Source organism: Geotrypetes seraphini, chromosome 17 (genome assembly GCF_902459505.1).
Source record: "Geotrypetes seraphini chromosome 17, aGeoSer1.1, whole genome shotgun sequence".
In the NCBI taxonomy this organism is placed as follows: Eukaryota; Metazoa; Chordata; class Amphibia; order Gymnophiona; family Dermophiidae; genus Geotrypetes; species Geotrypetes seraphini.
In genome coordinates this window covers 39,905,758-39,923,118 of record NC_047100.1, presented here as the reverse complement: position 1 = coordinate 39,923,118, position 17,361 = coordinate 39,905,758, and the positions used below count along the sequence as shown (strand labels likewise).

Genomic DNA, 17,361 nt, shown 5'->3' with positions numbered 1-17,361 from the left:
TCAATCATTCAGGTACGGGAAAAACTGCAGATCATGGTTTCGCAGAGCTGCTGCTACCACCACCAGGCACTTGGTGAAGACTCTGGGAGATGATGCCAGGCTGAAGGGTAGCATTCTGTACTGAAAGTGATGGTTTCCCACCCGAAATCTGAGGAACTTGCGAGAGGCTGGATGAATGGGAATACGAGTATAAGCCTTTTTGAGATCCAGAGAGCATAACCAATCGTTCTGATCTAGAAGGGGGATACAAGGATGCTCTGAGATCCAAAATAGGTCACAGATCGTCCGACTTCTTTGGAATTAGGAAGTAAAGTTTAAATTTGCCTGCTTCAAAGCACTACACGGACTTGCCCCTAAATATATAACTGATCTTTTCGTCTTCTCAGCCAACAGACACAAGAGAAGCTCACATTCCAACTTCGTTTCCCCCCCAGTGAGAGGTTATAATAGGGAAGAGTACAGTACTTTCGCCCACTACTTATGAGGAATTTAGGAAACGTCTGAAAACACACCTGTTCTTAAAGTATCTAGACAACTGATCCTCTCTTCTCTCTCCCCTCTATTGATCACTCTCTCCTCAAAAATGGATTTCCTGTCCTATTAACCCTCTTTCTTCCTCCCCTCTTAAAGTCAATCAATTTGTACCTTTGCTTAATCTTTGTAAACCGCATAGAACTTCACGGTATTGCGGTATATAAGCTGTTATTATTATTATTTGCTGTTCCAAAGGAACTTCCTCGATGGCACAGAGATGAAGCAGAGCCTGAGCTTCCTGAAGAAGGGTGGTCTGTGAGGGGTTGGAAGGATACTCTCTTGGAGGCATATCTGGAGGAATCTGGATGAAATGAAGAGAGTAACCTTCCTTGAAGATTGATAGAACCCAGAGGTCTGAAGTAATGAGTTCCCATCGTTGGTAAAAATGATGGAGAGGACCCCCAATGGGAAGGGGAGAGGACAGAGGCAGAATGATGGAAGTGATGCTCTGTATTAAATGGTCAAAAAGACTGAGAGGCCTTGGGTGCAGCAGGAGTCTGAGGTTTCCGCTGCCTTTGCTGTTGCCCTTTAATAAGGAGCCACCCACTGAGGAAAATGCCTCTGGTAGAATGGAAGAGGCCTGGGACCCTTAGAAGGAGCAGGTTTAGGCTTAGGCCTGAGGATGGAAGCTAATGATTTCTCATGTTCAGACAAAAGTTTGGTGGCTGCCTCGATAGAATCATCGAACAACTCAGTGCCCTGGCAAGGAATGTTGGCCAGACGTTCTTGAAGATTGGGATCCATGTCTACAGTGCGAAGCCAGGCAAGCCGGCACATCACCACTGACAAACCCTTGAGGAAAGTTCAAACACATCGTACGAGGATTGAAGAAGATGCATGTGGAGTTGAGATAATGTTATACAGCTGTTGAAACTCTGGAAGTCGATGCTGTGGAATACATTTGACAAAATCAGGCGTGGTGTTGACCAATTGCTTGAGATAAGAAGTGAAGACAAAATTGTAATTCAAAACTCTGGTAGTCATAAGGGAATTTTGATACAAGTGATGGCCAAACTTGTCCATGGTCCTGCACTCTCTTCCAGGAGGGACAGTAGCATAAACTTTGGCAAGATTGTTTCTTATTAAAGAAGACTCCACGAGAAGGGACTGATGTGATTAATGAGACTTTTCAAAGCCCTTGCAGTGGACCATCCTGTAGCGAGATTCCAACTTCGCACAGCAGGAATAGAATATGGTGTCTTCAGATTTTATTTGAAGGTTTGAGAAAGTAGTCGATTAATGGGTAATTTCAGAGACTCCCTAGGAGGATGAGGCATACCCATTTCTTCCAAATACTCCGTGGAGTACTTGGAGTCAGATTCCAAGGAGATGCTCATATCCTTACTCATCTGGCAGAGGAACTTAGAAAAGGATACTTGATCTGAAGAAGGACGGCCTCGTGAGGGAGAAGGTGACCTCGAGGTGCCTCGTATAGCAGAGAACGAAGGTGAAGCTTCTCTGGAGTATTGATACCTGAGATCCAAATAAGCAGGTATAGATGACTCACTGAGAGAATGTAGGGAACCTCTCGCAGGAGAATTTGAATGGCGAGAGTGGTAAGGCTCTGCAGATGGTCTTCTCAACTGAGGAATTGAATGCCTCGAAGAGTCTCTATGCCTGGATAAACAAGACCGGTCTAGAGAACAAGACCTAAGTCTTGATGTGTGCTTCAACAAATCATTGGATTGCAAGTAACTTGGTATGCAAGTGTTTTGCAAGAGAAGCAAAACATTTTATTAAATTTTAACTTGATAGACAAGCAATGTTTTGCAATACAAGTACATATAGAATACACACATCTCATCATCACAACTGACTGAGCCGATGGTTCTTCTCTCTCTGACACTGCAGGAGTGTAGTGACTGTTCTAAACAAAGCATGATTGAGCATTTGTACAGTTGTATATTATTTGTGTTTTGCTTTAGGATGGTGTATTTTTACTGTGTATGTATAACTGTTCTCCACCCTGGAGAAAGGTGGGCTATAAATAATAAACTATATGAATAAACTATGGATCTTATAAGTGTGCCAGCAGAAAACCCCTATCTTCTACAAACTGAACAATCACAACATTTTCCAAAATCTTATCTAAAAAGAGCAAAGATGATACTGGTCAATAATTATTAAAGAACACCTCAACAAGGACCCAACAAGGAGGTTTTAAGGTTTTCACTTTTATTTTGACAAAATATTCTGGTATTTTTGGCATTGCGGAGCTAAATGCCATGCCGCCCATAAGATTAGAATGGGCAGCTCAGCATTTAGCTCGTACTGCTCAGCAGCACAGCTTGATAAAAGGGGCGTTAGAGTCACTCTTTTTCAAGGCAGGGCATTATGCTAGCCTTTTTTAATGACCAAGGTCAATCCACAATTTTTAATTATTTTATTACCGTATTTTCGCGGATATAACGCGCGCGTTATACGTGATTTTACGTACCGCGCATACCCCTCGCGCGTTATATGCCTGAGCGCGGTATACAAAAGTTTTTAAACATAGTTCCCACCCCGCCCGACGCCCGATTCACCCCCCCAGCAGGACCGCTCGCACCCCCACCCCGAACGACCGCTCGCACGCGCTCCCACCCGCACCCGCATCCACGATCGGAGCAAGAGGGAGCCCAAGCCCTCTTGCCCGGCCGACTCCCCGACGTCCGATACATCCCCCCCCCCGGCAGGACCACTCGCACCCTCACCCCGAAGGACCGCCGACTCCCCAACAATATCGGGCCAGGAGGGAGCCCAAACCCTCCTGGCCACGGCGACCCCCTAACCCCACCCCGCACTACATTACGGGCAGGAGGGATCCCAGGCCCTCCTGCCCTCGACGCAAACCCCCCTCCCTCCAACGACCGCCCCCCCCTCAAGAACCTCCGACCGACCCGCGACCCCCCTGGCCGACCCCCCCACCCCCCTTCCCCGTACCTTTGGAAGTTGGCCGGACAGACGGGAGCCAAACCCGCCTGTCCGGCAGGCAGCCAACGAAGGAATGAGGCCGGATTGGCCCATCCGTCCTAAAGCTCCGCCTACTGGTGGGGCCTAAGGCGCGTGGGCCAATCAGAATAGGCCCTGGAGCCTTAGGTCCCACCTGGGGGCGCGGCCTGAGACACATGGTCGGGTTTGGCCCATGTGCCTCAGGCCGCGCCCCCAGGTGGGACCTAAGGCTCCAGGGCCTATTCTGATTGGCCCACGCGCCTTAGGCCCCACCAGTAGGCGGAGCTTTAGGACGGATGGGCCAATCCGGCCTCATTCCTTCGTTGGCTGCCTGCCGGACAGGCGGGTTTGGCTCCCGTCTGTCCGGCCAACTTCCAAAGGTACGGGGAAGGGGGGTGGGGGGGTCGGCCAGGGGGGTCGCGGGTCGGTCGGAGGTTCTTGAGGGGGGGGCGGTCGTTGGAGGGAGGGGGGTTTGCGTCGAGGGCAGGAGGGCCTGGGATCCCTCCTGCCCGTAATGTAGTGCGGGGGGGGGTTAGGGGGTCGCCGTGGCCAGGAGGGTTTGGGCTCCCTTCTGGCCCAACTACACAAAGTACGGGGAAGGCGGGTGGGGGTGTCGTGGGGGTCGGCCAGGGGGGTCGCGGGTCAGGCTGGGGGACGGGCGGAGGTTCTTGGGGGGGGGCGGTCGTTGGGGGGAGGGGTTTGCGTCGAGGGCAGGAGGGCCTGGGATCCCTCCTGCCCGTAATGTAGTGCGGGGTGGGGTTAGGGGGTCGCCGTGGCCAGGAGGATTTGGGCTCCCTCCTGGCCCAATATTGTCGGGGAGTCGGCGGTCCTTCGGGGTGGGGGTGCGAGTGGTCCTGCCGAGGGGGGAGAAGAATCGGACGTCGAGGGGGGGCATCAGGCTTTCAGGATGGGGACAGGACTTCAAGGGGGGACAGGCAGACCTTCAAGGGGGGACAGGCAGACCTTCAAGGGGGGACAGGACTTCAAGGGGGACAGGCACGGAGAGGCGGGGCAGTGCACCGAAAGTCAGGGCGGGTGAATGGTGAGTCGGGGCAACCAGAGGAGAGTCGGGGCAACCAGATGAGAGTCGGGGAGGGCGAAAGGAGAATCGGGGTGGCCAGAGGAGAGTCGGGGAGAGCGAAAGGAGAGTCGGGGTGGCCAGAGGAGAGTCGGGCAGCATGCGCGTTATATGCCTGAGCGCGGTATAGAAAAGTTTTTGTACATATCATCGTGATTTCTGCGCGCTATACCCCTGTGCGCGTTTTACAACGGTGCGCGTTATATCCGCGAAAATACGGTAATCTTATTCTTCTTGGCATTTAAGACCATCTCCTGGAATATCTGTGAACATTCCAAATATTAAGATTGGGAAATGTGTTGGGAGTCTTTCTCTACCTTCTTTCCTTTCTTCTCAACTTCAAATTAGAAGTCTACCATACTGCTAATTATTTAGGTTTATAAGAAATAATTCTCATTAGAGCAATATCTAATGAATTCTTCAATGATGTCAGCCAACAATCTACTGCTTCATTGACATTTAAATTTTCAATAGATTCCAAATCAGGCAACTATTGTTTTTCAATTACTCTATAGTTCTTATAACTTCATGGCCTGTACATTGGTCAGTAATTTTTTTTACTAAAGGGAAGAACAAATTGATCAGATGATACATATGCACAATGAATTGATAAAACTAGTTTTCCATATAATACTACACCAACAAATATCAGGTCTAAGATACGTTCATGAATGTGTGTCATCTGATAAAATTAGACAAAATACAACTTGTAAAAATTCAAAATCTGCGATATCTGTAGGACTATCAATTAAAGACCTATTAAAATCTCCCATTAATATCAATTTTTTCAAATTAATCTCAATACAGACTATAAAGCCCCTAATACCATATACTGGCAGATGCCATTACTTTTTATAAACCTACTGGATCTGCAACTCTAGCTTTTTAAAAGGAATATGCCATCTAAAGACCACCAACACTCCCCCTTCTACTTTGTATCTTTATTTTGGATGTGGTACCATTGTCCTGAACAAAACAGCACATCTAAACAACTGAGCGTAATGCCTTTTTCTTCTTAAGACATATCATTCCCAACAAGGCAGTCATTTGTATCACAATTCAATTCTTATGGGTTTATTTAGCTTAATATATTGATTGCCATTTCATGTATACACAGCAATGCAATTCATGACACTAAAAAATGACAGACATTGCACACAGTCTAAATACCAAAACAGAAAGCACAGTTACTTACCGTAACAGGTGTTATCCAGGGACAGCAGGCAGATATTCTTGACTGATGGGTGACGGCACCAACGGAGCCCCGGTACGGACAATTTTAGAGTGATTGCACTCTAAGAACTTGGAAAGTTCTGGTAGGCCGCACCGCACACGCGCGAGTGCCTTCCCGCCCGACAGAGGCGCGCGGTCCCCAGTTAGGATAAGCCAGCTAAGAAGCCAACCCGGGGAGGTGGGAGGGACGCAAGAATATCTGCCTGCTGTCCCTGGATAACACCTGTTACGGTAAGTAACTGTGCTTTATCCCAGGACAAGCAGGCAGCATATTCTTGACTGATGGGTGACCTCCAAGCTAACAAAAAGAGGGATGGAGGGAAGGTTGGCCATTAGGAAAACAAATTTTGCAAAACAGATTGGCCGAAGTGTCCATCCCGTCTGGAGAAAGTATCCAGACAATAATGAGATGTAAAAGTATGAACTGAGGACCAAGTGGCAGCCTTGCAGATTTCCTCAATAGGAGTGGAACGGAGGAAAGCTACAGATGCTGCCATAGCTCGGACTCTATGGGCCGTGACAGAACCTTCCAGTGTCAGTCCGGTCTGAGCATAACAAAATGAAATGCACGCTGCCAGCCAATTAGACAACGTACGTTTAGAAACAGGACGTCCCAATTTATTCGGATCAAAGGACAGAAAGAGTTGGGGAACTGATCTGTGGGGTTTCGTACGCTCTAGATAGTAAGCTAGAGCCCTTTTACAATCCAAAGTATGTAGAGCCTGTTCCCCAGCATGAGAGTGAGGTTTCGGAAAGAAGACAGGCAGGACAATAGATTGGTTGAGATGGAATTCAGAGACAACCTTACTTTGGATGTGTACGCAGAACCACCTTGTCATGATGAAAGACCGTAAAAGGTGGATCTGCAACTAGTGCATGTAGCTCACTGACCCTCCTGGCAGAGGTTAGAGCAATAAGGAAAACTACTTTCCAAGTGAAAAACTTGAAAGGAGTGGTAGCCAAAGGTTCAAATGGAGGCTTCATTAAGGCGGAAAGAACCACATTGAGATCCCAGATAACAGGAGGGGCTTTAAGAGGTGTTTCACATTGAAAAGACCCCGCATGAACCTGGACACCAGGGGATGAGCTGAGAGAAGTTTTCCATGAACTGGCTCATGAAAAGCAGCAATGGCACTGAGGTGGACTCTGATGGAAGAAGACTTAAGGCCAGAGTCAGACAAAGAAAGCAAATAATCCAACAATGTCTCCACTGCCAGGGAAGTGGGATCAAGATGATGAAGAAGACACCAGGAAGAAAATCGTGTCCACTTCTGATGGTAACATTGCAGAGTGGCTGGTTTCCTGGAGGCATCTAGAATGGAACGAACGGGCTGAGACAAAAGAGTATCATGAGAAGTCAGCCCGAGAGATACCAAGCTGTCAGGTGCAGAGACTGGAGGTTGGTATGTAGAAGGGTCTCCTGATGCTGTGTAAGCAGAGAAGGAAACAGTGGAAGAAGAAAAGGTTCCCTGGAACTGAGTTGAAGTAGAAGGGAGAACCAATGTTGCCTGGGCTACCTTTGAGCAATCAGAATCATGGTGGCTCGTTCCCTCTTGAGTTTGAACAAGGTTCTCAACATGAGAGGCAGAGGAGGGAAAGCGTACAGGAACAGATTGGACCAGTCGAGGAGAAATGCATCCGCTGCCAGACGGTGAGGAGAGTAAAGTCTGGAGCAAAAAAGGGGCAGCTGGTGATTGTGAGGAGCTGCAAAAAGGTCTATCTGAGGAGTGCCCCATTGAGCGAAGATGGACTGTAGAGTGAAAGGATCGAGTGCCCACTCGTGAGGCTGAAGAATTCTGCTGAGCTTGTCCGCTAAGGAATTCTTTTCTCCCTGAATTTAGATAGCTTTCAGGAATAGATGGTGATTTATGGCCCAAGTGCAGATCTTCTGGGCTTCCTGGCACAAGAGGCGAGAGCCTGTCCCACCCTGTTTGTTGATGTAGTACATCGCAACTTGATTGTCTGTGCACAGCAGGAGGACTTGAGGAAAGAGAAGATGTTGGAAGGCCTTGAGGGCATAAAACATCGCTCTGAGTTCCAGGAAATTGATGTGATGCTTCATTTCCTGAGCTGTCCAAAGTCCTTGAGTTTGGAACTCATTCAAATGAGCTCCCCAGGCGTAAGGGGAGGCATCGGTGGTGATGATAAGTTGATGAGGAGGTAGATGGAAGAGAAGACCTCTGGAGAGATTTGAGGATATCAACCACCATTGTAGAGACTGACGAAGAGATGATGTCACAGATATGTGACGTGAGCAAGGATCCATCGCTTGGGACCACTGGGTAGCTAGGGTCCATTGAGGAGTGCGCAGGTGAAGACGTGTGAAGGGTGTGACATGAACTGTGGAGGCCATGTGACCCAAGAGTATCATCATTTGCTTGGCAGAGATGGAATGTTGTGGAAGCACCTGCTGACACAGAGATTGAAGCGTTTGAAGACGGTTGGATGGCAGGAACGCTCTCATGAGGACTGTGTCCAAGACAGCTCCGATGAATTGAAGTCTCTGAGGGGGGATGAGATGAGATTTGGGTAGATTGATCTCGAACCCCAGAAGTTGAAGAAACAGGATGGTTTGGTTGGTGGCCAGGAGAACAGTCTGAGATGAATTGGCCTTGATTAACCAGTCGTCATGGTAAGGAAAGACCTGAAGGTGGTGAGATCGTAGAAAGGCAGCCACCACAATCAGACATTTGGTGAACACTCTTGAAGAGGAGGCAAGACCGAAGGGCAGCACCTTGTATTGGTAATGACAACGATTGATCATGAAGCGTAGGTACTGTCTGGAGGCCAGATTGACCGTTATATGAGTGTATGCTTCTTTGAGATCGAGGGAACATAGCCAGTCGCCTTGATTGAGAAGAGGGTAAAGAGTGGCCAGAGAAAGCATTTTTTTTTTAATGTTTATAAATATTTATTCATTTTCTTATGTTACAACAAGTGTTCCAAATAATCTCATTATAAGCTTGAATATACACACTTGATTAACTCATATATTAACATCAAATTTAACATTTCTTTAGAAAATTAATATTATATAAAGTTATATTATATAAGAAATCTAAATTTATATAATTGTTATTGAATATAATAATCCCCTACCCCTCCTTCCCTCCCAATCAATAATACATAAAATCAACTTTATTGTGAAATCATTCAAATAATAATATAGTATGTAATTATCATAAATAAAATCCCACCCCATTCCCCTCTCTTCAATTATCTTATCATGGGAAAAGTTAATCATTCATTATAGAAATCTGTTAATGGTCTCCAGACTTTTTCAAATTTTATTCATGGGAAAATTTATCATTCTTTACAAAAATCTGTTAATGGTCCCCATATTTTTTGAAATTTGTTCATATATCCTTTATGTGTTGCAATAGCGAGTTCCATTTTGTATATGTGGCATACCGAATTCCACCAGAACATATAATTCAATCTATCATATTGTTTCCAATTGAATGTGATTTGTTGTATTGCTATTCCAGTTAAAATAAATAAAAGTTTGTTATTACTTGATGAAATTTGATCTCTTGCTCTCATGGTTGTTCCAAATAATATAGTATCATATGTCAAGGCTACCGGATTTTCTAACATTCTATTAATTTGGGGCCAAATTGATTTCCAGAATGATAAGATAAATGGACAAAAGAATAAAAGATGATCTAATGTCCCAACTTCAGTATGACAGTGCCAGCATCTATTAGATCTTGAACTATCTATTTTTTGTAAACGAACCGGGGTCCAAAAAGCTCTATGTAAAAGAAAAAACCATGTTTGTCTCATAGATGCTGACACCGTACATTTTAGCCTCCAAGACCAAAGTCGTGGCCATTGAGATGCACTAATTTGGTGCTTTATCTCAATGCTCCAAATGTCTCTAAGACCATTTTTTGGTTTTTTATTTATATATCCGGATATTATTTTATACCACTGTGCGGCTTTATGTCCTATTGAGTCCATCTGGAAACATAAGAATTCCAAACTGTGATATTTAGCAAGATCTTTCCATTCAGGGAACCCTTCCTGAATAGATTGCTTCAATTGCAACCATTTAAAATATTGTGTTTTATTAAGACCAAATTTGTGTTGCAATTGTGAAAATTCCAGCAACTTATCATTTTTTATTACATCATCCAAAATACGAATGCCTGCTATCATCCAATGTTTCCAGATGACTTTAAAACCGCCAATCTTGATCTTGGGGTTTAGCCATATCGTTTGAGTAGTTGATTTACTAATTGGAATTTGAGTTAGATTACTTATGTATCTTATAGTTTTCCAGGTATCCATAAATATTTTATGATCTTTGTATAACCTTGGCATTTTGATACTAATTACATGACTAAGACGTAATGGAAACATAAGCCTCCATTCTAGCCAGAACCAGTCTGGAATATTATCAGTGGGCTCTGGGAGGATCCAATATATACCATGACGTAAAATATAGGCTTGATGATACCTATAAAAGTTGGGAAAATTTACCCCTCCCTCCTTAATTGGTTTTTGCAAAGACACTAGAGCAATTCTTGGTTTTTTATCAATCCATATAAATTTTGTCAAAATCCTATTTAATTTTGTATAAAAAGATTCTTGAAAGAAAACTGGTATCATTCCCATTTGGTAGCAAACTACAGGCAAAATCATCATTTTAACGGTTTGTACTCTTCCCCACCAAGATAAATGTAAAGGATTCCATTGCTCACACATTTCTGTTACTTTTTGTAATAAACATTTTTCATTAATTTTCATTGTTTCATCTACTGTTTTTGTAATCAAAATTCCAAGATATTTAATAGACTCTTCCTTCCAAACAAAAGAGAATGTATCAAATAAACCTTTTGTACAATGTACATTTAGGGGAAGGACCTCTGATTTATTCCAGTTAATTTTATATCCTGAAAAATTTCCAAATTTCTCAATCAGTTCAAGTAGATATGGAATGGTGGATTCTGGATTCCTCAAATATAATAGTAAATCGTCTGCATAAGCAGATATCTTATATTCTCAGTCTGAATGAGGTATACCTTGTATCTCCTTTGCTTGTTGGATAGCTAATATTATGGGTTCTAAAACAATATCAAACAGCAAAGGAGATAAGGGACAACCTTGTCTAACACCTCTCTGTAGATTAAATTTTTCTGAAAACGTGTTATTAATATATAATCTAGCAGAAGGGGAGCTGTACAATGTTTGTATCATTTGTATGAATCCAGGACCTATACCAAACCATTCCATTGCCTGATACATAAAAGGCCATTCTACTCGATCAAAAGCCTTTTCTGCATCTAATGAAACAGCAAAAGTAGGCTCATTCATTTTCTTTGTTAAATATAACATATGGAATGTTAATCTGGTATTGTGAGATGAATGTCTTTGAGCAACGAATCCTGTTTGATGCATACCTATAATATGGGGGAGAGCATTAGCCAATCTTAACGCAAGTATTTTTGTTAATAATTTTCCATCTACATTTATTAAAGATATTGGCCTGTAGTTTGAGACCAAAGTGGGATCTTTATTAGGTTTTGGCAAAACAATAGTTAAAGATTCTGATATAGTGCCGTTAATATAACCTTTATTAAGTTGATATTGATAAAGATTTAATAAATAGGGTAATAAAAAATTTTGAAATGTGTTATAGTACTCAACTGTATATCCATCACCACCTGGAGCGGATCCAACTCTAAGGGATTTCAAAGCTGTTCTTAATTCTTTTAGTGATATTGGTTCTTCTAAACTTCGTTTTATATGTTCAGGAATTTTTGGACCCTCTAACATTTTTAAAAATTCCAAACCATCTTTTTCTTTATTTATATAAGTCTCGGAAGAATAAAGAGATTTATAAAATTTTAGGAATTGTTTTAAAATAGGTTCATTTTGTGTATATATATCACCATTTTCATCTTTTATAGCAATTAGTTTTGTTTTCCTTTTTTTTGCTTTAAGATAGTTTGCCAATATTCTTCCCGACTTATTTGAGTTACCATAATACAACGTTTGCTGAGAGAACAAATCTTTCCTAATCATTTTAGATGAGATCTCATTATATTTAACTTTTAGTTTTAATAATTCTTGTTGAATAGAATATTCCCATTTTTCTATAAGTTTTGATTCCAAATTTTTAATCTCTTTTTCTAAGATTAAAAATTGTTTTTTATTTTGTTTTTTAATAAAAGCCGAAGAAATTATTTGTCCTCTAATTGATGCCTTAAAGGCATCCCATAGAATTTCTCTATTAATCTCATCTTTATCATTTATTTGAAAAAATTCTTTCATTTTTGTTAGAAGATTTTCACAAAAAATTGGATCAGACAACAATGTATTATCTAACTTCCAAATTGGTCTATTATTATTTTGATCTATAATTTTAATTTTGATCCATACTCCACCATGATCAGATAAAATAATAGGATCAATGGCGGCCTGTGTCACCTGTTGTGCTAGATGATTTGAAGTAAAAATATAGTCTATTCTTGAAAAAGAATTATGAACATGAGAACAAAAAGAAAATTCCCGACCATCAAAATGAAGTATTCGCCAAATATCTGTTAAATCGCAAGATTGAATTAAATTTTCTAATCCCATAGATTTCATAACTCTACTTGGGTTTTTATCTAATAAAGGATCCATTACAGCATTGAAATCCCCAGCTACAATAAGATTTGTAGTAGCCAGTGGTAAAATCAGTTGTTGAAGAGTTTTAAAGAATTCATTTTGGTTCGAATTAGGGGCGTATATATTAAACAACGTCATGGTAGTATTTCTCATATTCATTTCCACAATTACCCATCTTCCATGAATATCTGAAGCTTTTAATTTGAATGAAGCAGAGCATTTTTTATTAACTAGAATAGCAACACCCGCTTTTTTCCCTATAGCTGGTGAGAAAAAACAGTGTTTGACCCAACCTCCTTCCAGCTTATTAGATTCTATATGCGAGAGGTGGGTCTCTTGTATAAAGCATATATCTGTATTTTGCCTTTTTAAAAATGATAAAGCACAGTTACTTACCGTAACAGGTGTTATCCAGGGACAGCAGGCAGATATTCTTGACTGATGGGTGACGGCACCGACGGAGCCCCGGTACGGACAATTTTAGAGTGATTGCACTCTAAGAACTTGGAAAGTTCTGGTAGGCCGCACCGCGCACGCGCGAGTGCCTTCCCGCCCGACAGAGGCGCGCGGTCCCCAGTTTCAAGTTTCAAGTTTATTAGGATTTTTATATACCGCCTATCAAGGTTATCTAAGCGGTTTTACAATCAGGTACTCAAGTATTTTCCCTATCTGTCCCGGTGGGCTCACAATTTATGATAAGCCAGCTAAGAAGCCAACCCGGGGAGGTGGGAGGGACGCAAGAATATCTGCCTGCTGTCCCTGGATAACACCTGTTACGGTAAGTAACTGTGCTTTATCCCAGGACAAGCAGGCAGCATATTCTTGACCGATGGGTGACCTCCAAGCTAACAAAAAGAGGGATGGAGGGAAGGTTGGTCATTAGGAAAACAAATTTTGCAAAACAGATTGGCCGAAGTGTCCATCCCGTCTGGAAAAAGCATCCAGACAATAATGAGATGTAAAAGTATGAACTGAGGACCAAGTAGCAGCCTTGCAGATTTCCTCAATAGGAGTAGAACGGAGGAAAGCTACAGATGCTGCCATAGCTCGGACTCTATGGGCCGTGACAGAACCTTCCAGTGTCAGTCCGGTCTGAGCATAACAGAATGAAATGCACGCTGCCAGCCAATTAGACAACGTACGTTTAGCAACAGGACGTCCCAATTTATTCGGATCAGAGGACAAAAAGAGTTGTGGAGATGATCTGTGGGGCTTAGTACGGTCTAAATAGTAAGCTAGAGCCCTCTTACAGTCCAAAGTATGAAGAGCCTGTTCTCCAGAATGTGAGTGAGGTTTCGGAAAGAAGACAGGAAGAACGATGAATTGGTTGAGATGAAATTCAGAGACAACCTTAGGGAGAAACTTTGGATGTGTACGCAGAACCACCTTGTCATGATGGAAGATTGTAAAAGGTGGATCCGCAACTAGTGCATGTAGCTCACTGACCCTCCTGGCAGAGGTAAGAGCAATAAGGAAAAGTACCTTCCAAGTGAGGAACTTGAAAGAAGCTGTAGCCAAGGGTTCAAATGGAGGCTTCATTAAAGCGGAAAGAACTACATTAAGATCCCAGATAACAGGAGGGGCTTTAAGGGGTGGTTTCACATTAAAAAGACCCCGCATGAACCTGGACACCAAGGGATGAGCTGAGAGGACTTTTCCATGGACTGGCTCATGAAAGGCCGCAATAGCACTGAGGTGGACTCTGATTGAAGTGGATTTGAGACCAGAGTCTGACAATGAAAGAAGATAGTCCAACAAGGTCTCCACTGCAAGGGAAGTGGGATCATGATGATGAAGAAGACACCAGGAAGAAAAACGTGTCCACTTCTGATGGTAACATTGCAGAGTGGCCGGTTTCCTGGAGGCATTCAGAATGGAACGAACAGGCTGAGACAAAAGCGAATCACTCGAAGTCAGCCCGAGAGATACCAAGCTGTCAGGTGCAGAGACTGGAGGTTGGGATGTAGAAGGGTTTCCTGATGCTGTGTAAGCAGAGAAGGAAATAGTGGAAGAAGAAAAGGTTCCTTGGAACTGAGTTGAAGTAGAAGGGAGAACCAATGCTGCCTGGGCCACCTCGGAGCAATCAGAATCATGGTGGCTCGTTCCCTCTTGAGCTTGAACAAGGTCCTCAACATGAGAGGCAGAGGAGGGAAAGCATACAGGAACAGATCTGACCAATCTAGGAGAAACGCATCCGCTGCCAGACGGTGAGGCGAGTTGAGTCTGGAGCAGAAAAGGGGCAGCTGGTGATTGTGAGGGGCTGCAAAGAGGTCTATCTGAGGAGTGCCCCATTGAGCGAAGATGGACTGTAGAGTTACAGGATCGAGTGTCCACTCGTGAGGCTGGAGAATTCTGCTGAGTTTGTCTGCTAAGGAATTGTTTTCTCCCTGAATGTAAATCGCTTTCAGGAATAGATGATGATTTATGGCCCAAGTCCAGATTTTCTGGGCTTCCTGGCACAAGAGGCGAGAACCCGTTCCACCCTGCTTGTTGATGTAGTACATCGCCACTTGATTGTCTGTGCATAGGAGAAGAACTTGAGGGAAGAGAAGATGTTGGAAAGCCTTGAAGGCATAAAACATCGCTCTGAGTTCCAGGAAATTGATGTGATGCTTCTTTTCCTGGGCTGTCCAAAGGCCTTGAGTTTGGAATTCGTTCAAATGAGCTCCCCAAGCATACGGGGAGGCATCAGTTGTGATGACTAGTTGATGAGGAGGTAGATGGAACAGAAGACCTCTGGATAGATTTGAGGATACCAACCACCATTGTAGAGACTGACGAAGAGATGATGTCACAGATATGTGACGTGAGCAAGGATCTGTCGCTTGGGACCACTGGGTAGCAAGGGTCCATTGAGGTGTGCGCAGATGAAGACGTGCCAGAGGAGTGACATGAACTGTTGAAGCCATGTGTCCCAATAGTATCATCATTTGTTTGGCAGAGATGGAACTTTGAGGAAGAACCTGTTGACACAAAACTTGAAGAGTGTGGAGCCGGTTGGACGGCAGAAATGCTCTCATGAGGACCGTGTCCAGCACCGCTCCAATGAATTGAAGTCTCTGAGTGGGGATGAGATGAGATTTGGGAAAATTGACCTCGAACCCCAGAATCTGTAAGAACAAGATGGCTTGATTGGTGGCCAGTAGCACTGTTTGAGGAGAATTGGCCTTTATCAACCAATCGTCCAGGTAAGGGAAAACTTGCAGATGATGTGAACGAAGGAAAGCAGCCACCACAATCAGACATTTGGTGAACACTCTTGGAGATGAAGCAAGTCCGAAGGGGAGAACTTTGTATTGGTAATGACAGTGATTGATCATGAAGCGGAGATACTGTCTGGAGGCTAGATGGATGGGAATATGAGTGTAAGCCTCCTTGAGGTCGAGGGAGCATAGCCATTCGCCCTGATTGAGAAGAGGATAAAGAGTTGCTAAAGAAAGCATCTTGAATTTCTCCTTGACCAAGCATTTGTTGAGATCTCGAAGATCTAAGATCTCCTGTTTTCTTTGGAACTAAAAAGTAACGGGAGTAAAATCCCTGTCCTTTCTGGTCTAGAGGAACTTCTTCTATGGCGTTTAGAAGAAGGAGGGATTGAACCTCTTGTATCAGGAGAGAGGATTGATGAGTGTTCAAAGCAGACTCTTTTGGTAGACTTTGATCGGGATAAGTCTGGAAGTTGAGAGAGTAGCCATGGCGGATGATGTTTAGGACCCATTGGTCGGATGTAATGATCTCCCAACGGCTGAGATAATGGGTCAGGCGCCCTCCTATCGGTTGGGGAAGATGGGCAGATGGTGAAATATTGGCTATGCTCAGGAGAAACACGTCAAAAGGGTTGAGTAGACTTTTGAGGTGGTGGAGGTTTCTGTTGCTGTTGCGCCTGCCTCTGAGGTTGACGTTGTTGTTGCTGTCGTTGACGTCTAGGCTGTTGAGTAGCCTGAGGCAAGGGGCGAGCAGCATAGCGGCGTTGGTAGGCCGATTGTTGTCGGAAAGGCCTAGTAGGGGGAGTCTTCTTTATATTCTTTAGGAGAGTATCCCAACGTGTCTCATGCGCCGATAGCTTCTGTGTGGTGGAATCCATGGAATCACCAAACAGCTCATCCCCTAAGCAAGGTGCATTTGCTAGACGGTCTTGGTGGTTTACCTCCAGTTCTGAGACCCTGAGCCATGCCAACCTGCGCATAGCCACTGACATAGCCGTGGCTCTAGAAGTCAATTCAAAGGTGTCATAAATTGATCTTACTAGAAACTTCCTCAACTGGAGAAGAGAGGAGGTACAAGTGTTAAAAGTAGATTTTTTGCGATCAGGCAGATATTTCTCAAAGGTAGAAATTGTTTGGATTAAATGCTTCAAATAAAATGAGAAATGAAAAGCATAATTTCCTGATCTGTTGGCTAGCATGGCATTTTGATATAGCCGCTTGCCAAATTTGTCCATTGATTTTCCTTCTCTGCCAGGAGGGACTGAGGCATACACATTAGCTCCCGCTGATTTCTTTAAAGTGGACTCCACTAAAAGAGACTCATGCGGGAGTTGGGGTTTATCAAACCCAGGGATAGGTATCACCCTGTATAAAGAGTCCAGTTTTTGAGGGGCTCCAGGGACAGTCAGGGGAGTCTCAAGGTTTTTATAAAACGTTTCTCTCAATATATCATGGACAGGAAGTTTAAGAAATTCCCTTGGAGGCTGGTCAAAGTCCAATGCATCAAGAAAAGCCTTAGATTTCTTTGACTCAGCCTCCAAGGGAATAGACAAGGATTCACACATTTCCTTTAGAAAAAAAGGAAAAGATGTGGAATCTGGATGAGAAGAGGGATTGGTAACAAGGCGTTCCTCCTCATCAGAAGAGCATTCACCTTCGGATAGAAAGGGCTCTTCAGAATCACCCCACAAATCAGGATCCCTAACCTGAGAGCCATGGTGTCGAGACTCTGGTGTGGAGGGTTCCAGGTGTCAGGTTTTATGG

The 17,361-nt window shown here is 43.7% G+C and overlaps 1 protein-coding gene across 6 annotated transcripts in view; it reads right to left on the bottom strand.

Annotated features, from left to right (window-relative positions):
- DNAH1 (dynein axonemal heavy chain 1) overlaps nt 1–17,361 on the bottom strand; it is an 813,109-nt gene that overhangs the window by 522,338 nt on the left and 273,410 nt on the right. The window lies entirely within an intron of this gene.